The sequence below is a fragment of the Ambystoma mexicanum genome, chromosome 10, assembly GCF_040938575.1.
Source record: "Ambystoma mexicanum isolate Mex_15411 chromosome 10, UKY_AmexF1_1, whole genome shotgun sequence".
In the NCBI taxonomy this organism is placed as follows: domain Eukaryota; kingdom Metazoa; phylum Chordata; class Amphibia; order Caudata; family Ambystomatidae; genus Ambystoma; species Ambystoma mexicanum.
This window is the reverse complement of record NC_090932.1, coordinates 135,938,094-135,962,360: the sequence shown is the minus strand read 5'-3', so window position 1 is coordinate 135,962,360 and position 24,267 is coordinate 135,938,094. Positions and strand designations below refer to the sequence as shown.

The 24,267-nt window shown below is 41.9% G+C and overlaps 1 protein-coding gene across 4 annotated transcripts in view; it reads right to left on the bottom strand.

Moving 5' to 3' along the window:
* Positions 1–24,267, bottom strand: part of ZMAT4 (zinc finger matrin-type 4) — a 2,593,958-nt gene that overhangs the window by 2,125,424 nt on the left and 444,267 nt on the right. For all 4 annotated transcript variants that reach the window (XM_069617629.1, XM_069617626.1, XM_069617628.1 and 1 more), the window contains exon 2: positions 10,935–11,259. The gene's annotated coding sequence lies outside the window, so the exon portion shown is untranslated. The remainder of the gene's footprint in view (positions 1–10,934; positions 11,260–24,267) is intronic.

Below are 24,267 nucleotides of genomic sequence, written 5' to 3'. Positions count from 1 at the left end.
AGAAGGTCTCACCAAAAATGTCTTTGTCAGACCAAGCCATAGTGAGAAACACCCACTTCCTTTTTTGTCCACTGAAACTACTTCCTCAACTCAACCCAAAATTGTAGCATCCAAACCTGCCACAAGGAAGGCTTTACGGAAAGACACAGCAAGAGTCTCTGTACCCAACTCAATGACTCATCTAGCGGTTTCTGTGGGGCCCACAGTTTCGGTATTGAACGATGAATCACAGATGATGCAAGACCTGATGAATTTAAGCCAGTACCCGATGGAAGACTCTGGGCCTAATTCACAGAAGTGTTATATGATGGCAAGTCCCCATTGGAAAACGTTATGTGAATCAGGGCCTCTGAGTCTGACTTGGTCAGGATTGATCACAGACCACAAGACCAACAGTCTAGAGTAACCAGGGAAAATTTGACCTCACTGGCCCCCATTCCAGAGGACTCAGATGTTTCTACCTTCCTGGCCCTCTCTCAAAAAAGGAAACGAGTGGCCAGGAGACATTGCAATGGCAATATATATCGAATAATAAGTCACCTACAGTGGACATAATCCCAATGAGAGCACACAATGGGCATCTTCGTCTTCGACCCAAAACATTTAGGAAAAGGACTCGGACCCCCCCCCCCCCAGCGCCAGTCACAATATCTAGATGGAACAACCAACTCAGAGAAGACATCTCCAATTCTTCCACAGCCTCACCCCCCACTGGGAAGCTTAGCAGCGGCTTGAAGGGGGACCAAAAACCGACTTCATCAAGGCAACAATGTCGTTACTGCGCAAAAGCCATATGCGAACTTAAAAACAGTACAGCCAGCGCTCATTCAAACTGAAGAGAATCCTGGATACTGAGGATGACCTGATTCTACATAGAAAAACGGTCATGGAACTTTTTCACTGCATCCCAAACCTATGCCATGTCCTTTCCAAAGACCTCAAGATCATGAAATTTGGAGACAAACACTGTATGAACTGTATATATCTTCAAATCCCATCCCTGGCGGGAAAGGGGATGCTGATGGATGCTGCTGAAAGTCTACCAATGCTGGGCTTCGATCTATCCCCAGTGAAAGTCGCCATGGATTTGCTGAGTGCTTCACATGACAATGAGAGGGCTGCAGGGCCAGGTGTATTTACCGGCCCTAACAGAAATACCCTTCGCCTAAAAACCATATTTAAACATTGCCACAAAAAACTCCTGTGCTCTGCTTCACTAATTAATTAATGGCAGTCACTAATTAATTAATGGCAGTCATTTAATATTGCAACCCAAAGAATGGCTCTGCAATTGCTTTTATTCCATTTTGAATAATCAGAAGTTGAAACTTTCACCAAGAACATCTCTGCATTTGCTTTCCTGTCATCTGAATAATAAGAAGTTATGCCCTGCAATCAAAATGGCTCTGCATTTACTTTTTGTTCATCTGAATAATATGAAGTCATGACCTGCATTCAGAATGGTTTTGTCACAAAATGTTCTCGCATTTGGATGACAAGAAGTATGCAATAAATCCAAAACAGCCTTGTTTTATTGTTAATTCACATGCGGGGCAAGGATATTCTACATTACCACCCGACACAGCTTTTGTTTTCCCTTTCATGTGAACAGCAGTGCTTTAAACATTGCAAGTGAAAAACTGCTGAGTTTTTTCTTTTAAATCCCGTATCAAATCAAAGAGCCCTGTGCTTACCCCTCTGTGTCTATGGATCAACAGTCAATGCGAAACTCACTCGAAAGGGCAAATCAAATTATTCCCATGACCTACAGAACCACATTTCTAACATCAGATAAAAAATTACGGCTTGCACATGTGTGAAAGAACATAAGCAAAAATTACGTTTGAAAGCCAATGTGAGACAGTACCTTTTGCCTGCACAGAAATGTCAGTGTGAGTGGGGGCTTGGCTACACATGTACTGTATGTTTTCCCACCACAAGACTTCAATTACCTTGAGACTGAGAATACCAGTAAAACCAGTTTTGGGCTCAATTGGAAGCCTGGCCTCCCCCTGGAAATCACTCCTATAAGTGAACTATTCCGCAAGGACATGTGATGTGGCTAAAGGCATGAGGATTCTCTGCTCTACCAGACTAGAAGGCAGCACTGGCAAGGATGACAAAGAAGCAAGTATGACTAAGAGCTTGACCAAGAAGTGCAAGTTCATTTTGCACCCACTCCAAAGACAAACCGACAAACTTCAAAGGGCATAATAAAAGTCTTTTGTTGTAAGCTGAGCCAGGGGGAGGCAGTTTGATGTGGGGAATTAAGCACCACCCTCCCATATGTGACAGTTCCTCCAAATTGACAAATTGACATTAAAAGAGTTATGCATTTTAGACATTTTCCCCAGCACTCAGAATGAGCAATAATTTAGTTTTTTTTTAGATATTTTTCCATGTGACTTCCAGGCCGAATTTTAGAGACCAAATGCATGTTTCTAGGACTTTGTGAACGGAAATGGCCAGTAAAGGCTTGCTTCTGACTAATGTATAAATGGGACAAAGAGGAAAAGTGGTGAACAGAGGGGAAATGAGGTTATGAACATGTCTAATTAATTGCAGAATTATAACTTTTATGCATTTCATGAAAAGGGCACAATTGTGCCAAAGGGCTATGCTACCTTGCACAGAGTTGGTGATCGGACTGTCTAATTCCCTGCGGTCCACTGAAACTGCTTCTTATGGCGGTGGCTAGTATAAGTTTGGAGTTATGATGCATAACTCAGTTTTGCTAAACGGTGGACCTAAGAAACAAAGAACGGTCATAAATGCCCAAACAGACCAATGATGCTCTCTCCCCTGAACCCATAAGGCCAGGAGGCAGAGAGTGGAATGATAGACTGTCCTATCCTGGGGTTAGGGGTAATTTTAGAGTACTCCCTTAGATTGTAAAAATGAGTGATGTCATTTGGGCTATATAAGGGGATACTGTAATAGACACAAGATGACACACACAAAAAGAATCCAGGGAGACCGGAGCAGAGGATGGAGGCAGCTGATCCCATCCAGAGAGTGCAGAGACCAGACCCTTGCCTAGCTGTCCAGAATACCATCCAGGAGTACAGAGACCAGACCCCTTGCCTAGCTTACCCCATCAAGAGAGTCCTGAGATCTTACCTGGCTGTCCAGAATGCCATCCAGGAGAGAGCAGTGACTAGATCCCTTGCCCTAGTTGCTCAGAGTGAACTGAGATCCCACTGGCTGTCCAGAATCCCAAACCAAGGCTTACCTTGTAAGTAGCAAATAACCCCAGTCCCAAATTGCATACCCTCTTCCTTTTTGCAACCTAATCCCATCGAAAATCCCATACAAAATTCCATTGAAAATCCCATTGTGAGTTCCAATTGCCAGAATAATTAATTCACCCCTCCATAGAAAATGTTGTATTAGCCTCAGTATGTTAGCCTATTCCTTTGATACATATTTCATTTGTCTGTATAAGTCTTTAGTATCATTTTGTTGAGTGTTTTGACTAATTATAGTCATTAAAATATTGCCTTAAAAGGATTAGTCTCCTTGTCACGGTAAACCAAATCTGTCCATATATTAAGTGCATTCACTACAAACTCATAATTTGCATTTGTCCCATTCAATAACCTCAAACTGTAGTCTCATTGACAGCGACCCCTTTTTGCTAGAATCCTATCTGTGACAGATGAGCCCCTTTCCTTAGCTGCCTGTCATTACAAATCCTGTGTAAAAACAAATTTCCATTGCCATTTATTTTTTCATTTTGCATCTGCTATCTTCCCCAGGATCGATGTTCCTACCTTGCTTCCATGTTTCCCTGTGTGCTGAGTAGTAGTTTATAAGCTTACCTATCTCCTCAAGTGTAGCAACACAAATTTCCGTTCTAGCTGTCGCACCGCGGTTGCAAGTTGCTGTGCGAGTAATCATCAAAGTCTGATTCTGCTGCTTTTCCGTCTTGGGGTGGTGGGCTTTATTTCAAATCTGATTTTTCTCCCTCTATCCTTACCCCTTGCCACTGCCTGTCATGACCACTGCCTCCAAGGTGTCAGACCTAGCCCAACATCCTTGGAAGCAGGGTCATGACCCTTATTCCAGGCACAAGCCGGCCCCCGTAGGGGCCTTTTGGACCTTGTCCTGGCGCCAGCGGCGCCAGGCTCATGCTCATAAAGGGACCCAGTCCCGGCACTGGAAGCGCCGGGCTCATATAAAAAGGATTGGTGCTTGGGTGGACTTACCTCCTGCAGACCATGCTGCTTTCCTACCTGCAGGATGAACTCTTCATCCAATCCTGCTGGGACTACTTTAACTGCTGGGTGGGGCCAGCACCACTCCCAAGAATTACATACTGGAACTCTTTTCTTACCTCTGAAAGCTGTGGAAGAAGACTCCTAAGCACTACTGAAGGCTATTTAAACCACACCCGATTGGTTTCACGTGCTTCGCGTTATTCTGCAATAGCAGCAGGACACTCACCGTGTCGGCACAGCTGCTCTTCTTCTTCTGCACCTGAAAACAGGAAAATCTTCAACTTACCTTCCTGAATCCAGCTCCAGCCTTCCGCGACATCTGAAAAGGAAAACGAGAACATTAGAGTAGCACGAGAAAGTACCAGAGCTGCTCTTACCACCTTCCGGTGCCTTCCAAGGCCTCGTGCCGCCATTCTTCATTCTCCAGCCATCTGCAACTACAAAGAATACAGGTTAGCGATAACTCTGTGATATCTGCTTACCTGTGCCACGGTCTCCGCGAGCTCCGTTCAGCGCCATTTGTCCGCACCTGTAAAATACAAGAAGGACATTATTAGAGCTCAGGACTCCATTTCTACTCACGTGCCTTAAGTGGTGATACCTGTCCATCCTCCGGCACTATCCTTCGGCATCAGTCTTCATCGCCGATTGCACCGCGACCTGAAAGAAAGGGAAAAAAGACTTTTAAAAGTGCATTTAACTTCAGATGAACTTTTGCTTGCCTGCAAAAACTCCGGACTTCTCCACTTACCGGATCAGCATACCGGACCTGCAAAAGAGGCAAGATTCTGAAAGGACAATAAAAAGACTCATATAAGGCACTCACCGTTCGTGCAGCTAACGACGGTCTTGCCTTCTGGACTCTACCTCCGCAATAAAAGGCTGAACTATCGTCCAGTGAAGTAACTGGCTACAGCGCCCCTGCACAGACGCAGGATGGAGAGCGCCGCTTTTACCTACCTAAGGTGAGCACGTGCGGCCTAGGAGAGTTGTAGGAGTGTCAGGAAGGGGAAAGGGCCGAAACCCCGTCAGGCAGACGTTAACCCCTGTTTCTTCTCTGCCCGCAGACATCTCACTCTCCAGATTAAGATCACAGTAAGGAGGGGGCCCTTCCAGGGTGGTGCCAAAGACCTGCGAGTGACTTTGGAAGGTTCGGAGAACGCCCAGACCAGACCCGCGCCTCCGAGGGATTCAGGTGAGCGTTACACTGCCTTCCATTAATAGGGAACTCAGTTAGCTGATGTTTGGGTGTGAGTGTTGCAGGGGGAGTGCTTAACATAGGTGCTATCCACTGCTTTAAAATCATGTTTTCTCTCTGGTCATTAAAGATCCATGTGAACTGTGTTAGGATTTTTCACACAAGTGTAGGAAGCATTGCATGTGTATTGCCACAATATTGGTGGTTGCTGAAAAATTGTACTTTGAAGATTTTTCCTTTTCAACTAAATAATAAATTAATAGATATCTTATTGATACACATCGGCCTGGTTCCTAGTCCATTGTGACACAGGGTGATTGCAAAGGTGGGCGCAAGACGGGTAGGATGGACTAATCAAATAAAAGAACCTGCGGTTTATTAAAGATAACACACACTTTATTGTGTGCCACATTCATTGTCAAGGGAAAGAGTCCCTGACTGGATTGTGCCGTGTCATAAAACTGTCACAGCAGGAAGAACAAGGGTCCTAGCGGTAGCTTCTAACAAACTCATTCCCCACAATGCTCTAACTCTGCGAAGAGCAAGGGAGATACAACCTCTTCTTGACCCATTGGACACGGGCCGAGTCCCAAAAGGTTAGAAATTTAACCTGAACATTACATTCAAGCCTAACCATCCCCTGCAATCAAGTAACAAGACAAAACCGCCTTCATCCAACCAAAATCAGGATGCGGAACAACTACACTGGTCCTGGCTTCCGGGAGCTTTGACCAAACAAGTTTGTTCATAGCCACCCAAGATGCCTTCTGCTTTTCGATCAACAAGAGATCCCTCCAGTTCTACTTCATTTGGATCAAACTGTTTAAAGATGGTCTCTTGAATTACAAGGGGTTTTAAACACCTGACTACAGAAAGTGATGTTGAATTTGGGGATTACGACCTCTTATGTTTGCAAGAAATCTGGTTAAGCGTAAAGCCTGCATCTGGCCTTCCGACTGCAGTAATATCTGGTAGTGGCTTGAATATAGCCAAAGTAGTCCCTACAAACCTATTCGCCCAAGAACTCCTGGTACATTGGAAACACCCAGAGGATATACTGTCTAAAGCTAAACTATCCACCCTGGTAATCATAAACCTTCACTGGAATCCTCAAGCCATGTCTAACGAAACCTTTTTGCATATGGCTGCAAATGTAATCGATGATGTATATATTAACCACCACAGCACTCATATCATCATAGGTGGTGATCTTAATGTGAGATGTTTAAAGGAAGATCATGGAGGAGATGGGATTGAAAGAGGTCTGCATCAGCGGACTAAGGAATCTCATAGATGTCACTTATGGCTTCACGTGACCTGCACCTTTTAAACGACAAATTGAAGGGGATGTTCCGTCAAGGGCGACTTGGGGAAGGTTGGATTAACATGCAGTCATCAACTACATTTCTGTTTCCAGAGACCTCCCGCAGCTAGTCACATCCTTCAAAGTAATAAAGATGGCCAACAGCGATTACAACCTGCTGTACACAACCTGGAGAGCCACACCAGAAATTGAAAGACAAAGAATGACGGCACATGCGACTGAATGTAATACAGGCACCCAATTAAAATTGACCAAATCGGCAATTGAACACCTGACATCAAATTTCACAAATAATGTGATATCTGTCAGCCCCACACCTAAGAATGCCAAAGTTGACTATGTCCCCCTCCTTGAATGCTACTGCACTGCAAATCGTAGATTTTTGGCAGAGACAACAAAATGAATCCATACTTACAACACCATACTGGTTGAAATAAGAAGAACGCTGAGAAAGGCCAGACGTACAGCAGCCAAGACAAATCACCCTGACAATAAAGCCAAAGCAATTATGGCAAACAAGACGTATAAAAACTGGTTGCTCATGTATGCAGCCAAAATGTATCAAAACGACTCTGAAAACATGCCAAGAGTGATCCGAGGAAGAAAATCTAAAGATGTATGGACTTTGGTCAAAACTTTGGTGACTAATCCTATCAACTGCCAGCAGAACAATGTTGGAGAACAAGCTTGGGTGGCACACTTTCTAAAGCTTTCCGATGGGACGATGGACCTTAATCATCAACCCCTAGTGCAGACAACTGAATTCAGGGCTATTCCTCATGATGTTGAACAAATATTGGAGAAAATACAAAAGCAAAATGCATCAAGGGCCCCTGGCCACAACAACCAGATCAACGCCACCCTGAAGGAGCACCCAGAATCCTAGGCTCTGTTTATTCACTACCTGTTTGAGCAAATCACATGAACCCATGTGATCCCCAATTTGTGGAGAAAGTCAACAGTGGTCACCATCTTTAAGAGTGGGCAAAGAGACAACCCCAGGAACTATCATCCAATTTTACTTTTAGATGTGATTGGGAAGGTATTCGACTCCTTAGTCCTTGATGGTTTACAAGCCTGGACCTCGGCAAAGGGATGTAACTACGCATTCCAAACCGGCTTTGTTAAGAACATCGGAACAGCGGCTAACATTCTGCTCTTGAAATAGTCCCTGGGTGACACATTGATTGAACAAGTAAACCATTTCAAAGACCTCAGAGTCAGGCTAAATAAAAGTTCAGTTGAATTCCTGATGTTGGACCTTCTTTGCGAGAAAACTAAATCTCTTACCAGCCATGAGATGGTAATTAACAAAAAGCATGGCCGCCAATCCATACTACCAGCATTGAACTATTATAAGTCAAAAGTAGTTTCCTCGCTGACTTACGGTGTTGAGGTCATGCTAACCATCCTGGAGAAAATATGGCCCCTTCTCGAGGACCTTTTTTGGAAGACCCTATTGAGACTCCCAAAGTCAATTCCAATACAGATTATATGCAGAGAATTGGATCTTCTCTCTCTTCAAGGAGTAGTGGAATGGAACACTTTGGGACTGTTCAGAAAAACTATCCTACCCTCTGGGCCGAATATCTTTGAGATAATTAACAAAGAATTGAGGAGAGGGAGGAATACACCCCTGACAAAATGGGCGTTCATCACAGATACAAGTTGGAGATAATCAATTGTACGGAAGATGATTTGACAACTAACCCTACAAGAGTGAAAAAAAACTAGGAGAAAATGACTTGATATGCACTCTTGCTGCCGCCTCTGGATACAATTCAACAGCAAACCTACCATCAGAAGCAAGAAAGTTGAACCTCCTTCAGAGGTCTTAGTGAAATCAGCTGGGGACCTTTGCCTGAGATCAGTTTCTACAAATCTGCTTGAATATCTTATCCACCAACGAGATAATTGCAAAAAGATCAAAATTGGACCAAAATAGATGCCGTTTCCACATAGATGAAGACCAAGTGGAAAATTTGAAACACCTCCTGATCTACTGCCCAGGCCTAACTAAGGAACAGGGAGCACAAATTGGACTTTTTTCAGAAGATGGAATTTGACCCCAATTACTAACTGGACTGCAATAAAACAGACTACCGGGACCACGATACTTTAGAAATGCCCGAATTTGAGAAAGGCAAAGTGTAATGCCGAAACACGTGTCATCCAAAAGGGCCTAGAATGATCACAAAAAAAAAAAAAAAAACGCAGATGGACTTGAATGCTTTCATTTATTTGTTGGGAATAGCATAAATCAATTATGTGAATACAGGAAATACTGGCACAAAGAAAGGTGCAAGCAAAACCAAAAAGGTTTTCTATTTTTACTAACGGAGTTGAGGAGCTCATGGTCTCCATGTTAGCATACACCTGTGCGACAAACTGAAGGTTAACAAAAAAGAATCTCCAATTTAAAAATTCCAATTTCCAAAGAGATTTGGAGCAAAAGTATCGGTCGCGAAAGTACAAATCTAAGGGTATCACCAAAAAGCACCTCAAATTGAACCACAAACTAAGGAACAAACTAAAATACTTGGCCACCATGTGGCAACATTTCCCTCGTTTGACGCTGAGGATTTGGTGGGCTAGTCTAATATGTGGGGACAAAACCACATTTGTGATAGCAGTGGTGGCATTTATGGTCAAAATACTGCCCAGACAATTTGATTAGACTGTACCCAAAAGTACGGTTATACTATGGACATGGAGCTGGCTGTCATGGACCCAGTGAAAAAAAGACATTTTGTAAAATTGTACATCAATTAAAGCAAAATAAACAAAAACAACAAAAAAAACAACTTTGGTAAGTCAAAACGGTGTGTCATTAAATGTTCACTTTAAACTTCCAGTCGATAATCGTAGCTGAATCTCAGCAAACGTCACAAAACAGAGGATCAAAGACAAGGACTCCTCTATTTCCAGAACTATGTGTACTTTTTGGGCTTTGCTAACAGTTCAAAAGTTCAGATTTTTATTACAAATAATCTATTGCCCTATGAGAAGCACATTCACGTCATGATACCATTTGCTGATAAATTAGATAAATGTATCTTTAAAAAGGAAGGGATACATTAAGAGCCTGATTCATGGAACTTTCTTCCTATCGGATTGCACCATTATAAAACACTTCCATGAATCAGGCCCTAAAATGGGATCCACTATAGCACAGTAGTTTGATGAAGGATATATCCAAATGCTAGTTCTACCTTCTTAGAATCTGTGGATCTGAAAAGTCATTCTGTCCTGTAGTAATTTATGCAGAAAAGAGGGATACTATCATAGTATAGCAGATTTCTGTTTTAGTTTCATAAAATAAATTGAACATGCATTGGTTGTTTAGTTTTTGCCAAGGGATGGGGAAGGATCCATCTAAGATTGTTTAGTGTCAGTACCAGGTAACTACAGACAAAATAGTGCAATGATTAGGAGGCTCCACTGTCTGATTCTATGGCGTTATAAGAGGAATATGTGTAGGCTGTTGAAGATGGAGATTAGCATAAGGCCCGGCCTACAAGACTGGTAGGTTTTGTCCTAGGTTTCTTAGCCCAAGGATGATTGTTTTTGGAGAGACTGCCATTGGGTAGTATGAGGGTCTATATCAACTTTCACAGCTAAAGCTTAAGTTCTATTCCATGTTTTTCATTAATGTTGTGTCCTTTAAGATTATTAGAATTAAGATTCAATTATTTTTGTTTAACAACAGGCAAACAATTGTAAACTATTGTTATCTTATTGTTATCTTATATGTATGAATGTAAAAACTATCATTTTCAAAACATATTAACTAGAGATTAAGACATATTCTAATACTTGAGTTTAGCATTTGTTTATCTGTAACAAAAAACTGTACAGATTACACAAATGTCATCATCTAGACATAATATATCAGCATATTGTAGACATTGACACATACAATTCTTTATTGTATTGCATAACACATTTACAATAAAGACAACGAAATCCAATTAATATTATGAGCACATCATCTGAAAATAAATCATTTTAAAAACTGACCTGAACAATATTACAGAAATAGAGGACCTGAAAACAAATGTTAATATAACCCTCTGCAAGAAAAATGAATATGGCAAGGTATCACCAAGAAACACATTGCTTCTCAAATAGAATGCAGCATAGCAATAATTCCAATGAATGCATTAAGCGGGAACATGATTTGTTTTAATACCTTTTAAACTTGTTAGAGTTCCTTTGTTTCCTTTGGGCTGTGTTGATACTTCTAGTTTCACTGCAGGCCAGCCTACAATGGAGCAGGTTTCTATTTAGGATTAGAGGGTGTGGTGTAATGGCTAGTCCAGATTATTTTCTTTGGTACAGTGCAGACCAGCAGTCTTCAGGTTGTCCTAGGTTTAAAAGGCAGGAAGGCCACATTAGCCCTTGAATTTCAGAGTTTGCTGTTTGGGTGGGAATGATGTGAAAGGAGGTATTTCAGCTCCAACAAATCCAGTAAGTGGAAAGGATGTCGCCACAGTTCCAGGTGCAAGCTCAGCGTTCTATTAAAAGAAGAATACAAATAGATTTATAGAAAATCTGGAGATTCAGAAATGTTGCAAATTTAATTTTGCATTAGAAGTTACTACAAATAAATACTTTTCAAACTTTTAAAATCTTTCCAAGCAGGCAATTATATGAGAAACATTGAAAAATGTAATGAGCGGTGCTGACCATTACATCACAACCTCCACATAAGTCACCTAACTAATATAAATGGTGAGGAAAATACAAGATGCATGTTTTAGTTTAAGCCAGTTGAAGATTTTCTATTATTATTATTATTATTATTATTATTAAATAATAAACACATTTGGAGAATTGTGTGTTGGAATTCTGAGCCATCCAATGCGAGTAAGTGTTCTGTTACTCTCTTTTGATCCACAGAGCCAATACTTAAACATAGGGGTGGGTTCAAATAATACAATCCAGTCATGTTTTCGTGATATTCACAATAAATATATGGTAGACAAATGTGCATGTAATGAATTCCAGAGTCAATATGGTAAATTAGTAGTCCTGCCCAGGAATTGAAGTGACAGCATAAAAAGGTCATTCTCGAGGTTTCTCTGTGACCAGTCCTGATAATATATCATGACAGCTGTGTCCAATCTGCACCGGAAGATTAACAAGATGTTTCAGGTAGTGTATTTTCCAGGAATTAAATCAGAATGCATGAAAACAATTCTGGTAGAGGTCTATTGCCTGACAGGGAAAATCATATCAACCACAATATTCATGATTAAGGTAAACACACTTCAATTTCCAAATGTCATGATACATGTGATATTTACAACTAAAACATTTGATATGAACAAATAAGTTTGGTGATGTGATCTCATTGATCCTACTCATAGCAATAATTACCAGAACACAGAAATAAATTGCTCTGCAGATCATAAAATACTCTGCAGTTGTAAATAGAATTGACATGAATTATCTTAAGAAAATGTTTTTATAGAATGCTTCCTGGCAGATTTTCTTTGCTTGTAAATGCTATAAAATTAAATGGCATGTTCATTCAGTTTAATTGTGCTCAATGTATCGACCAGACAAAGTGAATGCAGGGAGCACTCGTCTCTAAAACAAGCACGTAATTTACAAAACAGTCTTAAGAAATACTAATATGATATATAATCAGGCAGTACATCTACATTCGGAGAACATCTCTCTGGGAGGTGTCAAGTAGGTAATACTATTTTCCATACGTGTTACAGTAGTAATTACATATATTGATGAATAGAGATATGGTCAGATCAAATGTTCCACCGTAAGTATTAAAACACTACATCAGTGTAATGCTCCTATGTCTAGTTCATGTTTTCAAGAAATGGGCAATTGGAGAATTCTATTTCTTGTTATGAGTACTATTTCTGGGCTAGTAGTAGGATTTGTAATGTCTGGTTATCACAGCATCAATGGCATAGATGTTTGATGGATCAACTTTGTGACAGTATTGTATTGTATTTGTATTTTACTTCATATATCGCATTTGTCCAAAGCTCTTTACATAAGAAAAGGTCAACGGTACATAAAATCAGTAATGCAAATCAACGTTCGAATACTGCCAGTGACAATCAATCTGAGGACTGAAGCATGTGAGAAGAACTGAACAAAGAATAAGAAGTGATGGAACAAAGAGAAAATGGGAGCTTGTTCCAATGAAGAGGAGCAAGGAGCTGAAAAGAACGAAAGCGGGATTGAGCACAGGGAGGACGGGAGAGTGCGGAGAGTGCGAGAGGGAGAATAGAATGATAGGAGAGATGCAAGATACTCGGGGGCAGGTCCGTACAGAGATTTGAAAATTACGCAAAGAAAGTTAAATTTAAGCTGGAAATGGAAAGACAGCCAGCCAAGTGAGGCGAAAGAGAAAGAGATTGAATCTCATTAAGCGAGAAAGCAGTAAGATAGAGCTCTGATCATATGGGGCATGGGCAGAATCGCTAGAGAATTCCCCCTTTGCTCCCAGAGTAAATCCTGCCGCATTTAGCCTGTTTTTCTTTGACCTGCTGTAGAGCAATGTATGGCTGCACTTTAGGGTGTAGTTAGTTTATCTAACTGGACACATCACTGTCTTGCTAAATAATCAAGATAGATTCAGGTGATACAAATTATGTCTATTATGATGACACAAAAACCTCTTAAGAACCAAAAGACATTCTGTCTCATGGCTATAGAGCGTAAAAGGAATTGGTGTTTGGGCATGATTTCCAAACTTGGCAATACCCTGCCATTTTCCTCCACCAGGTACAAGGGTGATCCTCTGTCAACCAATAATTTCAGTGACTTCACAGTGACCGCAGGGCCCGTTACGGTGGTGGTCACATTTCCATAATGGATGTGTGTTCCAGTATCTTCACCCTTTTAATATTTGGTGGATGATTATTAAGAAGGCTGAATGGTAACGAGTGCAACATGGCAAAACTGTGGGTTTTGAGGTTGCACTTGGCGTGTGTTGGCATACTCTTGACATGTGGCGCTGTACCATACCTTTGGTGACTTTACACGGCATATGAGCCATTAACTGACAAAAGACAGCATTTCCGGTAGATACAGCCTGCAATTGACATATGATACCAGCCCCTAAAAAAGTGCGGCTATAAGGTATATGTGAAGATTAAACCATAACATGGGGATTCAGTGGCATAAGCATGTACTAGTGGGACTGCTATTGCCGCCACACTTGCAATTAGGATGGCAGCATCTGGCTATGTTAGAATGTACCCGACACTTGATGACTATAAGACATTGTTATATGACGATATTGCTGAGCGTTAGTGCTGCACTTGACATATAATGGCAACCTGCTGTGGGTTGTCCCAGCCATTTATTGATATACTATGAAACAACAGAATTAGATTTAACTCACAACATGTATGGAAATGAAAACATAAGATACATAATGATATCCTATGAAAACAGCAGCTGGGCATGTCAGGCTTCAGTGTGCATATAATATTCTCTATCAAAAACATGCCACATGCACTGGCTAAGGTGACAGATTCTGTCAGCAGCGTGGTCTCGCATGCTGTGCTTTGCATGTAACGATTGCATCTCTCATGCGCGCGTAGAATTTGTCAAGCCATTATTTTTTACATTAATGCTGCAATGAAGGTCAAACGTCTTGTGGCATCAATCCCCTTGATGCGTTCAGGCCAAATGGTATGTGATGCTACTTTCTGACGTGACACTTGGTGGGTGATGGCACTTTCTCCACGCCTGCTAGTGCCAACGTTTTATTGATGTACATGTTTAAAGAAAAGGAGGTGCTGAGGCTAATCCTTTCCTTTTTCTGTGCTGTTACAATATAGACATGTTTGCTGAAAATCCTCTTTTAAATAGCTCAATACAGAAAAATAACGTGCTGCACAAATACCTCTAAGATGTTTTACTGTGCAGCCTGAACATTTTCGGTGAAAGCTTTTAAATTATGAACGACTGGCAGATTGCAGGGACGCACAGTTGCATTGATTGAAACCTGTTTTTGAAGTGACAAAACAATTTGAGTATCTGTTTCCTCCATTGCAAGTAACGATGCGATCTTCCTGTTAATTTGGTTGATAAGATAATGGGTTGTGAGTATCTTCTGATATAGCACTTTTTTGCAGACTCCTTATGTTTTAATGTTACCCGTGTTTATGTTGTATAGCAAATAGACAAACATTGGCAAAGCCAATAGTTTTGGCTTTTGAATTTAAGTGTCCCAATTCCCACATTCATGTAGGCATGTTAGAGGGGAGAAGTGAAGGTGAGGCAGGAGGAGCGGGTAGGGTCAGGGGGGTCATCTTTCACACGTGTTGCCATCATATGCCATTGGATGTCCATATATGAATAAGGGGTGCCACAACAGGGGATTCAGTATATGGCATGTGTGTTTGACGAACACTCTAAGGGAAATGTTTGGATGTGGCGTGACTAACATTTATCTGGTAGGGGAGTGCCTTATTGGAGGAACTGTGAGACGAACGGTCGTTGTGTGAAGGACAGTTTTGGAATTTGTTTGCCTGCGTTTGTATACCAGGTTCATTGGCTGATTGTAAGGGACTCTGTGCAGTGCACATTTTGCCATGATGGGGTGAATGTGATAGCGGCTGTGTGATGATTCATTCTTGTTTGGGGTCAAGGTGTGCAAGGTTCACACAAGGAGCAAAACTAGGGTGGGGAATTTAGTATGGTGCTTTTTGCCTGTCTGCGGGATGCCAGGATTGCGTGGGATAAGATGGCACTTTGGAGGTGAGATGACTGTCGGATAGTTTCTTTGGCATGCTGCCATGAGTGATAACATCTCTAAACTCCTCCGGTCCCTTCCAGCACTGGTTCCTGCTACCACAGCGGGTGCTGATGGTTGCCAATAAGCACTAGCTTGCATAGAGAGTTACCCAGAATTCCACCTCCCCCATCTCCACTCTTAATTGTTTTTTTTTTCCTGATACCTGATTTTTTTTCTGTTGCACGCTTTACACTCTTTGCTTCTATGGTAAGCGGAATCATATCCAAAACCACTGAGATGACTGGAAGCCCATTGGATGCGAGGAGAGTTGAGTTGCGGTACTGGCCGCAGCGATTCAGACCTGCATTTCTAGGTCCAAGAATAAGGAGCACCCAGACAAGATTTCTCTTCAGAGAAATGTCGCATTAAAACAACAGGGTGGAGATATAAGGTATCAAATACAGTGAACGCATCAGATATTTCTTCATAGTTCAAAAGATTTCCAGGAGCATGTGAGTGGCAGCTCTTTGCAAACCCAAATAGGATCTAGATTCATGCACACACACATGGATGCAAGTTCCTTTAGGTTAGGATAATGAAACACACTATAGCACCGAACCCTTCCATATGTTAGTATTGGATGGATGATAACAATGTCAGAGGCCGATTAGGGGGACAGAAGGCTCTTGTATTTGTATTTGTATTTTATTGATTTATAAAGCACCTTACGCCAAAGCGCTGTTTGAATGTTTGCAGGGTATCTGGTCATTGCATTAATTTAATTAGAATGGATTTAATGGTTAAAAAAATGGGTTCGGGGACCACAGTTAAAAAGACCCCCCCATTAAAAAAATATATATATAAAAATGCTTTCAATGGTTTTTTTTCCCGATGCTTTTTTTCTCTGGTATGGCATTCGATTCTATTGCATTCAATGCAATGACTATAAGCCGATTGCAGGTATAAGGGTGGCTTGTGAACACTTTTACTAGTGGGTCATTAATATTTCACCAGAATTAGCTTGAGTGACCAAGTGTAGCAAGGTAGCCCCCAGTGAATGTAAGGGATTTCTCGTGTTCTCTTCCCAAAAAGTCTGTATATATAGTTGGTTTGAATTTTGCATTAGAATTTCCAATTGGTTCTGTAGGGTAAACCATGAAACAATGTGAGAGCGTGTTGGAGACATGCTCAGTGCCTGCAGTTGCCTTCCTGGAGCTGTGATTGCTTTTCTCTGGGCACTGGAAATGGCAAGGTAAATGCTGATTCTTTTTTTTTCTCATATCATCCTTTGTGTTGAAGGAACCCGCATGAAGTGTCTTTTTTCAGCCCTCCGTTACATCCTCCATCACCTAATTAACCTGCCTTTTCATTGCTCTTTTTTCGCAAGTATCTCAGACATTGTCACACGCCTTTTCAAAGATTATAGATTACAAAAAAGGCTGTCCACGCGTGGGCGTCCCACTGCATTTCACTGTCTGCCGGTTGTGCAAAAAGAGGATATGCATCCAGTGCACGAAAGCAAAGCAGGTAGTGCTGTGCATAAAGGGAAGGCGTGTTCGCTCTTTACATGTGTGTGAATGAATCACAGAAGTCACTCTCCCCGTAACAAAGTCTCCCCCCAGGAGATTTTATTCTGAAATAAACTCTGGCCGGGAGAATTTATTCTGAAATGGAATCCCCCCTGCAAAATGTTTTCTACCCTCCATGCAAAGAAATTCATTTCCACCAATTTAATATCCGCCACCACCGGCCATTTTTTGAAACCATACTCTACACTTCTAAGGAGGTTGTTAGAAAAGAGCAGTTAGTAAAGGGAAGTCTTTATTTTGAAATGTTGTTGAACCTCCAATTTGAAGGGTGGACTCGCTAACAGCACACATTATCGCTCTTGATAAGGGAGCTTCTATAGCATAATACACTCTCTCACATGATGGGGTACTCTATATCAGAAAAAAACTCTCACTCTGTATCAGAATAAAGTCTCCCCCGTGAAAGAATGAATCTGTAGCATGATAAACTTGCCTGTTTGAAGGGGTGCCTCTAGAAGAATGTGCTCTCTCCTTTGACAGGGGACACTCTGTAACAGAATAAACAATCTTCCTTGATGGGGAAGACTCTGTAGCAGAATACACGCTATCCCTTCATGGGGGAGACTCTGTTTAAGGATACCCCTCCCCCTTCAAGGGGTAACTCTGTAGCAGAATAATGTCTCTCCCTGTTTGGAGGAAACTCTTCATCAGAATAAACTCTGCCATTTGAAGGTGGCACTCTGTATCTGAATAAACATTGCCCTTTCAAGGGGAGAATCTGTAGCAGAATTAACTTGCCCATTTGAACGGTTGACTCTGTCGCAGAACAAAAACTCTCACCTTTGATGGGGGGGCTCTGCAGCAGAATAACATCTCTCCCTTGAACAGGAGACTCTGTGTTAGAATCATTTCTAAACTTCAAGGGGGAGATTCTGTATCAGAATAAACACTCCCGATTGAAGGGAAGACTGTCTAGCAGAATTAAATCTTCCCCTTGAAGGAGAGAATATGTAGCAGGGTAATCTTTCCCATTTGAAGATATGACTGTAGTAGAATACACTCTCTGCCTTGGTGGGGGAGACTATGTATCAGAATAAACTCTCCCTCTTGAAGAGGATAAACTCTCACATTTCAAGGGGTGACTCTGTAGCATAATAAACTCTTTCCCTTGGTGGGGGACACTCAGTAGCAGGGTAATCTTTCCCATTTGAAGATATGACTGTAGTAGAATACACTCTCTGCCTTGGTGGGGGAGACTATGTATCAGAATAAACTCTCCCTCTTGAAGAGGATAAACTCTCACATTTCAAGGGGTGACTCTGTAGCATAATAAACTCTTTCCCTTGGTGGGGGACACTCAGTAGCAGAATAATCTCTACCCCATGAAAGTGAAACTCTGTAGCAGAATAAGATCTGTCCCTTCAACAGGGTGACTCTATGTCAGATTAAACTCTTCCCATGAGGGAGGGACTCTGTATCTAAATAAACACTCCCCCTTTGAAGGAGAAAATATGTAGCAGAATAAACTCTCCCCTTTGATGGGCAAAGCTTTACAACATAATAAACTCTCTCCCTAGACGGGGAAACTCTGAAGCATAATACACTCTCTTTCTTGGAGGGGGAGACTCTGTAGCAGAATAAACTCTGCCCCTTGACGGGGAGACTCTGTATCAGAATAAACATTGCCTCTTAAAGGGGAGAATCTTTAGCAGGAAAAACTCTCCCATTTGAAGGGTTGACAGTGTAGCAGAATCAAATATCTCCCTTGATGGGAGACTCTGTAGCAAAGCAAACACTGCCACTTGAAGGGGAGACTATAGCAGACTAATCTCTCCCATTTGAAGGGGTTACTCTCTAGCAGAATAAACTCTCGCCATTTATGGGGAGACGTCGCAGAATAAACTCTCCCATTTGAAGGGGTGACTCTGTAGCAGAATAAACGTTTTCCCTTGTTGGGCAAGACTCTGCATCAGAATAAATTCGACCCTTTGAAGGGAGAGGCTCAGTCTCACAATATACCCTTCCCTTAAAAGTGAAGCTCTGAAGCAGAATGCACTCTCTTCCTTGGTGGGGGAGAATCTATAGCATAAAGAACCCCTGCCCCCTTGAAAGGGGAGACTATGACCCAGAATAAATTCTACCCCTTGAAGGGGATATTCTCTAGCAGAGAAAACTCTCCCATTTGAAGGGGTGACTCTGTAGCAGAATAAACTCTCCTCCTTGGTAGTGGAGACTATGTATCAGAATAAACTCTCCCCCTTGAGGGAGAAGACTTGTTATCAGAAGTAGCTCTCCATCTCGCAGAGGAGAATTTGTAGCAGGATAAGCTCTGACATTTGAAGGTAGCATGGTACATTATCTCTCTTGGTGGTGGAGACTCTGTAGCAGAATAAACACCCTCCCTTCATTTTGGAGATTTTGTAGCAGAATAAAATCTCACCTTTGAATGGGGAGACTCTGTTTTATCAGAATATATTCTCCCCCTTGAAAGTGAAACTCTGTATCAGCATACACTCTCCAATTTTCTGGTTAAAGTCTGTAGCAGCCAAAACTCTCTCCCTTGATGGGGGTGGGGGGTCTGTATCAGAATGAAATCTACCACTAGAATGGGAGAATCTTCTTCTTCTTGTTAGGATGACTCCAGAAACCCTGAGCCGGCGATTTCCATCTAATTAGATGATGTTTGCCAAAATAAGAACCAATCTGTCAGTCAGTCCACCTTCTCTAGCACAGTAAACGCTCCCATTTAAAGGGGTGACTCTGTAGCAGAATAGACTCTCTCCGCTGGTAGGGGAGGCTATGTAGAAGCACAACCCCCCCAGCCCCCCTTGAAGGGGGAAACTGTATCAGAATAAACTTTCCCAGTTGAAAAGGAGACTCTGTAGCAGGAAAAACTCTCCTGTTTGAAGGGGTCACTCTGTAGCAGAATAAAACCCTGTCTTGTTGGGAGAGACTCTCAAGCAGAATAAACTCTCTCCCTTGATTTGGGAGACTCTGAAGCATAATAAAATCTCCCCCTTGAAGGGGGGGCTATGTATCAGAATATACTCTCCCCCTTGAATGTGAAGCTCTGTAGCAGAATAAACTCCCCCGTTGAGGGGGAGACTGTATCAGAATACCCTATCTAATTTGATGGGGAGTGTCTGTAGTAGAGTAAGGTTCTCCTTTGGTGCAGGAGACTCTGTAGCAGAATACACTCCTCCCCCTCAAAGGAGAGACACTGTAGCCAAAATAGTATTCTCTCCCCCATGAAGGGGTGACTCTGTGTCAAAATATTCTCACCCCCTAGGAAGTGAAACTCTACAGCAGATAAACTCTTCTGTTTGAAGGGGTGTCTCTGTTGCAGAATAAACACTCCTCCTTGAAGTGGAGACTCTGTAGCAGAATAAACTCTTCACCTTGAAGGTGTGACTCTCTAGCCGAATAAACTATCCCTTTTGATGAGGGAGGCTCTGTAGCAGAATTAACTCTCTCCCTTAATGTGGGAAACACTGTAGCAGAATAAACTCTTCACCTTGAAGGTGTGACTCTCTAGCAGAATAAACTATTCCCTTTAATGAGGGAGGTTCTGTAGTAGAATAAACTCTTGCCCTTGATGTGGGAGACACTGTAACAGAGTACACTCTCCAGCTTGAAGGAGGAGACTCTGTTTCAGAATATATGTTCCCCCTTGAAAGGGAAACACTGTAGTAGAATGCACTCTGTCCTTTGAAGGAGGAGACTCTGAATTGGAATTAACTCTCCCCCTTGATCAGAAGAATCTGCAACATAATAAACTATCCTCCTTAATGGGGGTGACTCTGTATCGGAATAAGCTTGTTCTCTTGGTAGGGGGAATCTCTATCACGATACACGTTCTCCCTTGAAGTGGGAGAATCTGTATCAAAATATACTCTCTCTCCCTTAAAAGAGAAACCAGTAACAGAATAAACTCTGTCGATTGAAGGGGGACACTCTGTATCAGAACAAACTCTTTGCCTTGAAAAGGAGAATCTGTAACATAATAAGTGCTCCCCCATGAAGGGGTGTTTCTGTAGCAGAATAAACTCTCCCCTTTAATGGGGAGACTTTATAGCAGAATAAACTCTCCTGTTTTAAGGGGTGACTATGTAGCAAAATAAACTGTGACCTTTGATGGGGGAAACTCTGCAACAGAATAAACTCCCCCTTCATTGGGGAGACTCTGTAACAGAGTAAACTCTCTGTTGATGGGGGACTCGGTGCCATAATAAACTCTCCCCCTTGAAGAGGGAAGACACTACACTGTGGCAGATAAATTCTTCCCCCTTGAAGGGGTGATTTTTTGTCAGAGTATACTCTCCCCTTGAAAGTGAAACTCTGTAGCAGAATACACTCTTCTGTCAAGGGGTGTCTCTGTAGCAGAATAAACACTCCTCTTTTGTGGGAGACTCTGTATCAGAACCAACTCTCCCTGCCCCTTGAAATTGTGCATCTCTAGCATTATAAACGATCCACTTTGAAGGGGAGACTCTGAAGCAGAATAAAAATGTGCCCTTGATGAGGAGACTCTGTAGCAGAATAAACTCTCCCCCCTTGACAGGGGAGACTCAGTATCAGAATACACTCTCCCACTTGAAAGGCAGACACCACAGCAGAATAAAGTCTCCCCCTTGAAGGGATGACTCTCTGTCAGAATATACTTTACCCTTGGAAGTGAAACTCTGTAGCAGAATATACTCTTCTGTCTGAAGGGGTGTCTCTGTAACATAATGCAGACTCTCTCTTTTTTGCGTGAGACTCTATCAGAATAAACTTTCCAACTTGAAGGGGACACACTGTAGCAGAATAAACTCCATCCTTGAAGTTGTGAATCTGAAGCAGAATAAACTATCCCCTTTGACGGGGAGACTCTGTAGCAGAATAAACAATCACCCTTGATGTGGAGACTCTGTAGTAGAATAAACTCTCCCCCTTGAAGGGGAGAATCTGTAGCAGAGGAAATTCATCCTATTTAAAGGTTTGACACCATAGCAGAATAAACTCTCTCCCTTGCTAGGGGAGACTATATAGTAGAATAAACTCCCCCCTTGAAAGAGGCGACTATATCAGAATAAACTCGCCTCGTCGATTAGGATAATCTGTAGCAGGATAAACTCTCCCAATTGAAGGGGTCACTCTGTAGCAGAATGAACACTCGGTGGGGGAGACTTTGCAGCAGAATACAATCTCCCCTTTTAAGGGGGCGACTCAGTATCAGAATATACTCTGCCCCCTGAAAGTGAACTCTGTAGCTGAATGAACTCCCCACTGATGGAGAGACTCTGTATCAGAATAAATTCTCCAATTTTAATGGGAGAGTCTGTAACAGAGAAAACTCTCTTCCTTAATCCGGGAGACTCTGTATCCGAATAAGCTCTACCCCTTGAAGGGGAGAATCTGTAGCATAGTAAAATCTCCCCCTTGAAGGGGCAAATCTGTGTCAGCATATTCTCGCCCCTTGAACATGAAACTTCTGTCTGAAGGGGTGCCTCTGTAGCAGATTACACACTCACTCTTTTTGGGGGGTCTCTGTATAAGAATACCCCAGTGAATTTGTGAATCTCTAGCAGAATAAACTATCCCCTTTGAAGGGGGAGACTCTGTAGCAGAATAAACTCTTGCCCTTGATGTCGAGACTCTGTAGCAGAATACATTCTCCCCCACAAACGGGCAGACTCTGTATCAGAACAAACTCTCTACCTTGAAGAGGAGAATCTGTAATATAAAAAGTTGTGCCATCTTGAAGGGGTGACTCTGTAGCAGAAGCAACTCTCCCTTTTGATGGGGGAGATTCTGTAACCAAGTACACTCTCTCCCTTGATGGGAGGCTGTATAACAGAATCAATTCTTCTCCTTGAAGGGCTGACCATAGCAGACAACACTTTCCCCGTGGATGGGGATGGGAATCTGTAACAGCATAAACCCTCCCCCTTGAAGGGAGAAATATGAGACAAAATAAACTATCTCTCTTGATGGAGGAGATTCTGTAGCAGAATAACCCCACCCCCCAATTGAGGGTAGACTAGCAGAATCCACACTAACCCTTGAAAGGGAGACCCCATAGCAGAACCAAGTTCCAAATTGATATCTCTAGCAGTGTCCCATTTGAAGTGAAAACACTGTAGCTGAATAAATGCTCCACCTTGAAAGAGATTCTCTGTATCAGAATAAACTCTCCCACATGAATGCATAAACTATCACGAAGAAACCTCCCCCCTTAACATGACAGACTGTGTATGAGCGTTAACTACCCCTTTAAAGGTTGTATCAAAATAAAAACTCCCCATTGTCGGGGGGGTACTCTGTATCAGAATAAATCCTACCTCTTTATGGGAGAAACCTTTGGCACAATATGTCCTCCCCCTAAAAGCAGAAATACTGCACCAGAAACAACAATCTTCCCTGGAACATACTTCTCTTTATAAGCATCTGCCTGCAGGGGGTCTATCAGTCCCCCCAGGACAACTCACAAATTAAATACAATCTCTAGTTCTGTTGTGAAACATTTTCTAAATTGGCAGTAGGAGTTAAGGTAAACACCAATATGACTTTGACAGTGCTTTCTTTTGAGTAAGATTGAAAGCATTTGGCCTCAGCTACTTTAAGATTGAGTACCTTTAAATACAATCACATTTTTTAGAAGGTTTGACTTATTTGCAGTGTGTCACATGAAGACCATTGTTTAAGTATTTAAGCTTATTTTCTGTATGCTATTTTGAAGATAGTGGAAACTCCAAATTGGATAGTGATACTCCAAATTGATATGTAACTTGCACAAATCAAGCTCTTTATGTTCGTTAAAGTTTGGTATTTTCCAAATCTCTACAATTGACTGTCATAGATTACCATCTAACACATTCAAGTGAAACACTCTCCAATGGGGAACTTCATATACAATTAAATATATCTCTCTGATGTAGTCTAAATGATTAATATTCTTTTACTTTGATTTCTATATAGCTATAAAATGTAAAATGACAAGAGAGAATGCAAAGGCTGCTGCAGGGTGCTCACCCATGCACAAGTGGTGATTCTCACCTTCTTTTGAACTGTTCTTCATCTCCCAGAGATTTCTCATTCTCTGTGCAAATGGTGTCTTTCTTAGAACTGTAATGCATTTTTCAGACATGTTGAGAACCTTTGTTTGATGATGTGTCCTCCCTACTGACATAGTCATCAACTCATTGGAATTGGTTCAGTCAATCTTTGGGAGTGCCACACTGGAATTGGAACTATGTACATTCCCCTTATCAGTAGTGTGTGCTGTACAC